This window comes from Callorhinus ursinus, unplaced genomic scaffold, assembly GCF_003265705.2.
Source record: "Callorhinus ursinus isolate GAN/ISIS: 27379988/994484 unplaced genomic scaffold, GSC_fseal_2.0 scaffold21, whole genome shotgun sequence".
Taxonomy (NCBI): Eukaryota; Metazoa; Chordata; class Mammalia; order Carnivora; family Otariidae; genus Callorhinus; species Callorhinus ursinus.
The window spans coordinates 9,019,820-9,029,277 of record NW_027397083.1 but is presented as its reverse complement, the minus strand read 5'-3'; the positions used below and the strand labels follow the sequence as shown (position 1 = coordinate 9,029,277).

At 38.5% G+C, this 9,458-nt stretch overlaps 1 pseudogene; it reads left to right on the top strand.

The window, feature by feature from the left end:
- Positions 1 to 5,950: 5,950 nt before the first annotated feature.
- LOC112829831 (U4 spliceosomal RNA) lies at positions 5,951 to 6,016 on the top strand (annotated as a pseudogene).
- Positions 6,017 to 9,458: the final 3,442 nt, after the last annotated feature.

Sequence of the window (9,458 nt, the reverse complement as noted above, 5' to 3'; positions counted from 1 at the left end):
CAATTTAAGAGCAATTATCACATTATTGAGTTTTGAGAGGCATTTCAGCTTCAGGTAATTGATTTCAAACCAGCTGTGAATCAAATAGATATACTTGTGACCTGCTAAACATTTCTAGTGCCTCCAAAAAGCTAGCTCAGCAATCTAAAACCACTTTAGGCATTTCCAAAAATAAAAAGAAAGAAAGATAAGCTCTACCACGGTTTTGTTTGTCTGTTTTATCTAGTGGACAATGATGTTATCTTTGTCCAGGATTCTGAATGTTAATGTGCATGTTAGTCACCTAAGGATTTTATTAAAATGGAGATTCTGATTCAGTAAATCTGGAATGAGAACTGAAATTCTGCCTTTGTAACCAACTCCCAGGTGATGTGGATGCCACTGGTTTATGGACCACATTTACGAAGCAAAGCAAAGGCACAGAGAAGAGCAAGAGGTAAAAATTCAATCCTTATATCAGACTCTGAGTTTACTTGGTGTTATAACCTCTTGCTTCCTGCATATTCCCAGCCAGTCCAGCTATAATCTGTGACATTTTTACAAGAAGAACAGAAAAGTAAAACAACTTTGTTGTCTTTCTGCATTATTAGAAAAACATCAGAAGAGAAAACTCAACAGCATCTTCCTACAAAAAGTCAATACTTAATAGTAATTATATTAGTTTGCTGGGGCTGCCATAACAAAGTATCACAGACTGGGTAGCTTAAACACCAGAAATTTATTATCTTTCAGTTCTATGAGGCTAGAAATCCAAAACTGAGGTGTTGCAGGGTTGATTCCTTCTGCAGGTTATAAAGAATCTCCCAGGCCTGTCGCCGTGGCTTGTAGATGGCGATCTTCTTTCTATGTCTCCTTACTTCACTTTCCTCTATGCGTATTTTTTGTTCCCCAATGTCCCCTTTTAATAAGGACCCCAGTAATATTAGACTATGGCCCATCCTAACAACCTCACATTAATCTGATTACCTCTGTAAAGGCACTATCACCAAATAAGGCTACATTTTGAAGGATAGGACTTTATCATATAAAATTTGAGGTGGACACAATCCAACCCATAACAGTACATTCCCCCTAACTGTTGTTTCTTCTGCCCAAATCTTCCATCTGTAAAATGGGTAAATTATTCTACTGAAACAATGAACTAATCACATTGAATAGGCATGAACAGAGAAGCGGCATCACTCCACCAGCTGATAATTTCAAAGTAATCGTTGAAATATTCTTCCATTCAGTGGCTGGAAAGATAGTTGGACCAAATTAAGGTCATGAAACCATAAACATGGGTCAAACTTTTGCATCAAGCCTCTATTACTCACTAGGTCTGTGACTTTTCACTCATTATGAGAACTCCTTAAGGCTCAGATTCTTTATCTGTAAAATGGAATAAAATCTTTCTTCAGGATAGTTGACCATTAAATTATTTCATGTAGGTAGATTGTATTATTGTCTCCAGTCTGTGAGTCAGGGTCTTGCCAGGGCAGAAGAAACCCCACCAATAACTAGGGATTTGAATATAAATCAGTATAAACTAGTAAAATGTGGTTAACTATGAAACAGGATAAACAGGGACTCTAAGGGGCATACGAGTAGCAGGTGCAGGGGACATCTGCTGTCTTTAAGGCTGGGGGAGAATGAATAAACTGTGTAGAAGTGAGAAGCACCCTCCCCTCAAGGCTAAGATTCAAATGCTTTGGACAGGGGGTGACTTCCAGCACAGGAACAGGCATCCTACTGGTGGTGAAGAAGCCTGCCTGAAGGTCTGATCTGCAGCTGGTATGCAGAGAAACTTGCTGGAGGATAAAGGCTGTAGCTGACCTGTGGGCCTCTGATGTGACCACCGCTGTGTTTCCCACACACCTGATCCTCTGTCTGCTATGCCAAAAAACAGCACACTGGAACTAGGATCTGGTTGCCAGAATAGGGTTGTCAGATAAAATTCACTAGGTGATAAACAAGGAATGAAATTTTAGTGTAAGTATATCTCTTGCAATCTTTGATATATACTTATGCTACAAAAAATTCATTATTTATCTGAAATTCAAGTTTACCTGACATCCTTTACTTTCTTCGCTCAATCTGGCCACCCTAAGAAGGAAAACCTTTTGCCCCTGCTCAGGCTTTGCAATATCCCTCCAGCACCCTCTATTGACAAAGCCTAAGGTTGAGTCCACTGGCCGAACAAATGTTTACAGGGTTCAGCTGCAGTATCTTAAAAGTCAATAAAATGCAGATTTGGAACGCAGTCAATACATTTATAATAGAAACATTAATCATTCCTCTCCCACAACCTATTAAAAGTGCATAACAACCTCGACTGTTTAGATGTAATTTGCCACGTCCCCCCAGTAGTGCACATCTCACCCCACTGATAGTGGGCTTGGTCATGTGACATGCACTGGCCAAAGAAACACAAGCAGATGTAATGTATGCATCATCAGCGCAAAACTTTCAGAAGCCTTCTGAGGTTCCACAAGTCATTATTCTTTTCATCTGCCAGAAAAATAATATATCTTAAATAGTGGCTGTTTCTTCAGTTTAGATCCCAAAATGAGTAAATTCATGGGGCAGAGTTTCAGCATCTCACCCACAATTGCTGACAAGTAATGTGAGAGAAAAGAAATGTTTATTCTTAGAAGCAACTGAGATTTTTTCTTCTTCTTTTTTTTCTTTAATTTTTTTGCTGCAACAAAGTAGACTAATATACTTAACATATATGAAGCATTGGTTGTATGGCCCAGCATATTGTTCAGCTTTGGATAAGATAAACAATACAGCTGTAGAAAATAACACGTATTTTGAAAGAAGAAAGATCTGCTTTCCAAACCAAGTTTTATTATATATTCTTCAATGTTGTTGTAATAACACATCCTAAAGAGAGCAGATAACCACTGCAGGATGCTGGGCAGGATAGTGGCATTGTCACACTATGCTGAAGGAAGATCACTTACTACAGTGTTCAGCAAACTTTTCTTGTGAATGGCCAAATAGTCAATATTTAAGGCTTTGCGGAACATATGGTTTCTGTTGCAATTACTAAAATCTGTTGCAGTCGGGGAAAGAGCCACAGACAATATGGAAATGAATACGTATGGCTGTGTTCCAGTAACATATTATTTTCAAAAACAGGAGATGGGCAGGATTTGACCCATGGGTCACAGTTTGCTGACTATTGCTCTGGTGGACTGTTCAATCTTCCTCCTTGACAGGAAATTCTCCACATGCAAGCCAGAGTCATCTAGTTAAAATATAAAACAGATCATGTCAAAACCCCAATTAGTAACTTCCAGTGTCTTTCCAACATACTTAGGATAAACTCTACACTTTGTACCAGGACTTCCGAGACCTCCAAGACTTTGTACCAGTGCCCTCTAAGTTGCTGGCCCTTGATGAATTTTCCTAAGTTATTGTGAATGTCACTCTGCAATAAATTTATACACCATTTCTGCTCCTTTTGGTCTCTAGTTCCAGCCACTATTGTGGACACCAGCTCTTGGTGGACCCTGACTGAATTCACACAGCTACAACTTGACAGCAACTTCCATTACCCCCCCCACCGTGTGTCTCACACCTCCAGCCCCATGGTTTGTCTAGTGATGCAGAAGTGTGAAAAAACAGGATTCCCTCCCTAAAGTCTATACATCCCAGAAATTTAGGGAGTCATACCTTGTGGTACAAACCCTTCATCAATTGGCAAGGGTAGCTGGTGGATAATTTTTCTCCCTTTCTCTGAGTTCCAGTTTTTCAAGTGACTTTTCCGAGGATGGTTTTAAGGTAAAGCAAACAGTCATTCCCAGCACCAGTTTGAAAATGCACCCTCAGGGTGCCTGGGTGGTTCAGTTGGTTAAGCGTCTGCCTTTGGCTCAGGTCATGATCCCAGGGTCCTGGGATCAAGTCCCACATTGGGCTCCCTGCTTGACGGGGAATCTATTTCTCCCTCTCCCTCTGCCTGCCTCTCCCCCCACTGCTTGTGCCCTCTCTGTCAAATAAATAAATAAAATCTTTAAAAAATATATTTAAAAAAAAAAAGAAAATGCATCCTCATATTGGCTCTCCTGCCTTCGATGTTCCACTCCTCATGTGCCTCACTTCTCCCTGGGTTTTCACTTCCTAACAGATGCATGCGCACAGCCCTTAGCTCAGGCGCTGATATTTGGGGACAGAGACTGAGGCCTTCCATCGCACTCATATTGTGCCAGCCATGCTGCCCCGTTGCTTGTAACTGGAACTTGCAATTTGTGCCTATCCTGGGGCATCTGCACTTGCTCTTCTATCTGCTCCCACGTCTTTGCATTAATGGCTCTTTGAGGTCATTCAGACTTCAGGTCAATATATCAATAGCCCAGAAGAGCTTCCCCTGACTACTGAATCTAAACAAATGCCTTAGCACTCTGCACTGCATTTTCTGCTTTAATTATTTTCATACCATTTATAACTCTATGAATAATTCTAATTGCTGTGACTGATTGCTGTGTTTGTTATCTCTCTTTCTCCTCTGCTTCTAGTCAACTCCCAGAGGATTATAATCTCCATGAGAACGGGACCCTTCTCCTCCATGCTTACTGATGCTTCCATATACCTAGACCAGGTATCTGGCACCTAAAAGAACCTAGACACAGGTGCAGGTAGACCTAAACCGAGTCTCCCCCCATCCCAAGTGTTCAGAGAATATCTGAAAACCTAAAAAACACAAAAAAAAGTTTTAAAAAATGGCTTTAGGAACTTGAGTCATCAGTTGGAGTATCCAGGTGGTAATCTTCACAAGAGAAGACTAACCAGCCATGTTAATTAACTCTTTAAACTAAGGTGAATAAAAGAACGCAGGATGCAGGAGAAGTAGCTTCAAATGTCACGTATTAAAGCTCTCTGAATCCATTAAATGCATTTTGATTCATGCCCGGGATTATTAGACAAATGGTTGTGAAACAAACCCAAGCATTTGATCATTTTCAGGGAATCACTGTAGGAACTTAGGGCGTCCCAAAGTATATTTCCCTCTTACATTAGTCAAGGCTTAGGAGTGTAGGGTGAGACAGAGTGCAGATTACCTATGATTTCCTAAATCTCGCAAAATAAAAATCCAGCAAATATCAAAATCTTTAAATATTGTCTCATTTTGGAATATTTTATATTTTAACACTGGAGAATTGTCACAGGGAGTCTGTCCCATTTTAGTGAGATTATTCATTTATTTCCCTTTCTTCCTTATTCCCATCACATTCATATTGTCTTTATCACAAAACTAACATTATGTCTGGTACATAGGAGTTACTCAATAAATGGTTCTAAAATCAGGAATTCCTTATCCAGCCTTGGATCTGATGTATCACTGCTATAGTTTGGGGGCAGTCTGGGGATGGGCATGCTAATCCCCTTCCATTATATCATCTTTATGTATCAGGATGCTATTTGAACCTTTTCCCTAAGACACAAATGATTCTCTATACCAAGGAACAAGCATACGACTACACACCAGAACATAAGCTTCTTGATTGCAGCTGTTACTATGAATTTTAAATACCCCGGGATACTGAGAAAGTCCTCTTTATCGCACAGCAAGGCTCAAGTCCATCGGTTCTCGAAGACAGTAGCAACCTGACCTATATCAAAACCCAGTCTTATTAGATAAGCCATACACAGGACACGAATCCATTGGAGAAATCGTGGAGACCATCCTTACTTAGAATAGACATTTTTTTCTTTCCCTACTTTTTCTGCCATCACCTCATTACAAAGAAATCAAAGTCCTCTAAAGTATGGAGGTAGCATAGTCTATAATGCAAAGACTGTTTAGGTCCTGAAAAGAAGGGACAGGTGAGTACTCAGCTGAGAGTTTCCACTTCTGGTAGCACTGTGAACAGGAAAAAAACAAAACAAAACGAAACTTAGAACAAGAATTGGAGAAAAGCCCATCCTTTCCTGATATTTGGCCCTAATCTGAGTATGAAGATTCAGCTTTGCACAGTGGCAGTATTGTAGCCAATGAGGTTTATCCGAGGCGCGATTATTGCTAACTGAGTATGAAGATTCAAAAGAACTAGAGAGGGGCACCTGGGTGGCTCAGTTGGTTGAGAGACTGCCTTCCGCTCCAGTTATGATCCCAGGGTCCTGGGATCGATCCCCACATCTGTCTCCCTGCTCCGCGGGGGGGTCTGCTTCTCCCTCTCTGACTCCCCCTGCTGGTGTTTCCTCTCTCTCTCTGTCTCTCTCTCTCAATTAAATAAATAAATAAGATCTTTAAAAACAAAACAAAACAAAAAAATAAAAGAACTAGAGAGAAGGGAAATAAATCATTCATAAAGCCCTTAAAAAATTCAACTAACTCTACCTGAAAGGGGGGAAAAATGTCACCTGAATATAAAGCTCTTGAATAAAACTTGGCTGAGCTATAATGACCCAGCATAGCATGTGTGAAAAGCTAGAGCCTAAGATGGTTTCACACTAGAAATCAAGAAATTACTCCTAGAAAATGTGTGAGTCCTTTCTCGGTATCACATCCCCTCTAAGAAATTCATATCAACTCTGGAAGCAGAACCTTCACTTTTGTCACTAACTCGAGTTTCCTATCCCTAGCTAATTATGTCAACTACACTTCAATTTAGAAAAATTAAAAAAAAAAACTAGCCCCCAGCTAAATAGCCGTTTTTTATTAAAACTCTGTGTCACTGTGGGATCTGGTGGGTTATCCTAGTCACTGAGATCAGTAGAGACGTGTAATCAATTCCTAAATAATAAATCAACTTTTTGTGTCCTTAGTAATCTCATGTAACACAATACAATTCAAGGCCATTTCACTACATTTATCTTTAATAAATAATAAATGCTACATTGGTATTGACTGAACAAGCGATTAACTATTCCATCAGTAGTAGAACATGGCAATATTTTTAATTATTAATAAACCACAAGCTTTGCTTGTCAGGTACAATCGTCTTTTGATAAGAACAACTTATTTTCTTACTATCATAGACAAGTGTAATCAAATGTCATTTGAAACCACTTCTGGTCATTCTCCAGCATATAACTGACAACTTCTAGCCTCACTTCTTACCAACTGAAAAGGGCAACTGGTTTGGCAAAAGAACAAAAAATGTGAAAAAGGGTGTTCAAGTAAAAACCCAAGGAAGAGAGTTGGAAACAAAATCATGCTCTCCAATTTTCCTATACTGATTTCAAAGGATGGCTATAAAAAGGTACTTGTGAAATGTTATGAGACAAATACATAAAATTGCCAAGACTTTAAATAGGCTTATACTATGCCTAGAAGAGAGAGAAAGAGAGAGGGAGGGAGAGAGGGAGACAGAGAGAGAGAGAGAAATTGAAACTATGTATGGAAGATAGTGGCAATCTTTTAAGTAGGTTTAAAAGAGAAAATATGAAAATAAAATATTGGGGAAGTATGATAAAAGTAACCCAAACAGATCATAAGGACAATTTCCTAAGGTAATTGTCACAGAGTTCAGATATAATAATAGGGTTGGGCAGTTATAAAAATATTTATTTGACATTTATTAAATTCCATTGAATTTTTAAGACCTTAGAGATAGAAGACCATTTGTTAAGAATTCTATTATCTGAAAGAAAGAAGAAAGAAAGAAAGAAAGAAGACATAGACTATGCCTTCAGAGTTTTTTTATAGTATTTTGGAAAGGGAAAAAAGTGCAAATATCATCTAAATCATGAAATACATCATTAAGTGAAATCAGCATGTTATATTCATATTTGTGTCTCTGGAATCTAACACAATGCCTGACACACAGTAAGAAAAATTTAAGTTAATTCAAGAATGCTTCATTCAAGAAGAATTTATTGAATATTTATTATGGATTTCATAAAAATACTGCACAAAAATAAAACATCATCCATGAACAACTCACAATCTAATGGGGGAGTGAGATAGCAAACATCTGTTGAATTAAATTTTAAAATATGTGGTCAATGCCCATCAGGAAACCTCAATCTGAATGGAAACTATCACAAGAGTCATGGGAGATGGTAAGGAAATTGTGTAATGACTGTATAACTAACCACACATCATCCATTAATCATCACGTGGTTTGTCTCCCAGTAACATAAATTGTCACCAAAATGGCTTAAAAAATACGGCTTTCTTTTTCTCATCTAACAAAACATTTGGAGGCTGACAATTGCTTGTGAAGGTTCGTTGGGCCGTCAAGTTTCCCTCATGATAGCAAGATGATAAGAATAGCATCATCTGAATATTCTGTTCTCCTATTGTATTCAAAGTCAGAAAATATAGGATGGTTCAAAATATAGAAAGAGTCAACTCCTTCCTCTCACTTTCCTTGAGCAGAAGTTCTTCCTAAGGGACTCCCCATTAGACAGCTATTATGTCTCATTAGTCACAATGGCTATATTCCCATCTTTAGACCAATAACTAAGCCTACCTTTTCTGAGAAAAAATAGCAGGTTACTGTTTGAAAAGAAGAGGACAGAGGGAGACTTTGAGGGATATAAAATTAGTACTAGTCACAGATCCTTAGTAAATAGAAAAAGAGTTATGTACACAACAGCTTGAAAATGGCAATAATAAATGGCAAGGTTGGAGCACCCTACAATACAGACAAGTGGTCCGTACCTGAAGGCATCTGCAATGTGCCAGGGTCAATGTGAAGGGTTTTTACAGTTCTATCCATACAGAACGGGGAAAAGAAAAAGACAGGAAATCACTAGGGCAAATGGTGTACTTTAAGTCAACCAGTATTTATTTAGCATCCATTGTCTATAAAGATTTTTGCTAGACATTGGGGACCATTCATAAATTTGTCTTCCTCTAACATTTTGGCTCCTTCACTGCTCTTGATTTCCAGAAACTCACTATTTGTAGGAAAGGATTTATCCGATTTTGGGGACTTAATATTCTTTAAAGGTGGCTAAACTTTAGTAGTCCCGGGTTTAAACAAAAAATTGAGAAGGCAGGTTTCTAAATTATCCATAGCATAATTAAATGCCCCCAACCAAATGCTCAGCATGCTTGTACAGTGGGTGATAAGTGCATTGATAGATTGTTTGTCTCATCCCCAGGGGCACCCAGGGGGCTATTACTATCAACATATTCTTCTGTTCACCCCAATGTGCCTTATTGGGTATTACCATGATGTTCTGTGATGGGGAAAACTTTGGATAATCCTGCCACAGATGACAGTCTGATAGTCCCTGGAATGGATTATTAGTTCCACAGTTTGCATGCAGCTGGAAAATAATGATCATTAAAGGTCAACATGCATTCACTAGGACACAAACTACCAAACAAATGTTTTCCTTCTGCTTTAACATTTAAATAAGAAGAATACCAAAGTTAGATTCTCTCATGAGGTAATAGAAGTCAAGATGAGACAATGTCCTCTAAATCCTAACAAAACATATTAAGATAAATTAACCAAACCAAATCAAGATGTTGCACTCATTCAATTTTTTCAATCAACATTTTTTTTGAGTTC